This window comes from Saccopteryx leptura, chromosome 2, assembly GCF_036850995.1.
Source record: "Saccopteryx leptura isolate mSacLep1 chromosome 2, mSacLep1_pri_phased_curated, whole genome shotgun sequence".
In the NCBI taxonomy this organism is placed as follows: domain Eukaryota; kingdom Metazoa; phylum Chordata; class Mammalia; order Chiroptera; family Emballonuridae; genus Saccopteryx; species Saccopteryx leptura.
In genome coordinates, this window is record NC_089504.1 from 177,960,802 (window position 1) to 177,961,896 (window position 1,095).

General features: G+C 30.8%; 1 non-coding gene across 1 annotated transcript; it reads right to left on the bottom strand.

Moving 5' to 3' along the window:
• Nucleotides 1–274: 274 nt before the first annotated feature.
• On the bottom strand, nt 275–398 carry LOC136396079 (small nucleolar RNA SNORA28). The gene has a single exon (XR_010749502.1). It is a non-coding gene; the product is annotated as a small nucleolar RNA SNORA28 (small nucleolar RNA).
• Between the last annotated feature and the right edge of the window lie 697 nt (nt 399–1,095).

A 1,095-nucleotide genomic window follows, 5' to 3' on the forward strand; every position in this document is an offset into this window, starting at 1 on the left:
TAACAAAAAGAAATTAAAATTGCATAAAAAGTAGAGCATACATCAGAAAAACAGATTTCAGATTTGGAATCAGCAATGCAGAAATATATAGAAACAGTTCTAAAACCTCATGCAACAGAAAAATGAAAAAAAATTGTTCCCCAATGTAATCTGTGACAATAATAACATAAAAGGAAATAGGATAAATATCTACAGTAGCAAAGGGGGATGGAGTGCAGAAACACTTATAAGACAAATGATTATTGTACATATGAACATTTTTCTTTTCTTTTTCGTTGTCTAAGTCTATATAAAGGTTTGTCTCATGGAGGAGAGAGTACCCAAATAGGTTAGACTTTGTTAGTATAGCAAGCTTAAATTGTGTCAGACAGTTTTGCATCTGCCACAGAGTGTTGCTTGCAATGAACATTTTTCTCTTAATAATGTAATGATAACCAAACATGAAAAAGCTACTACAGAAATAAAGAAGAAACAGGAGAAAGAAATATAAAATACCAAAAGGAAAAAACCTCACAGAAACACAGAGAAGTAACAAACAAGACACAGAGGTACCAGAAACAAATAAAATGGATATACAAAATTCTCAAATGTCAATAATTATTTTAAATGTAAATGAATGGAACTCACCAATAAAGAGATGCAGAGTAGTGGATTGGATCAAAAAGCAAAACCCAACCATATGCTGATTTCAAGAGACACATCTAAGCTGCAAGGACAAAAGTGGACTCAAAGTGAAAGGTTGAAAAACGATTCTCCAAGCAAATAATATCCCTTAAAAAAAGCAGAGGTAGTCATACTTATATAAAATAATGCTAACTTCAAGAAAACAAAGGCAATATAGACAGAAAAGGACATATCATAGTGATAAAAGGGACATTGAATCAAAAAAACATAACACTTCTTAATATATATGCACCAAACCACGGAGCACCAAAATATATAAAACAACTACTAACTGATCTAAAAGTACAAACTGAAAAATATAATTATACTTGGAGACCTCAATACACCATTGATGGCTTTAGATTATTTATTCAAACAGAAAATAAATAAAGAAGTATCAGCCTTAAGTGAAACACTAAAACAAATGGACAT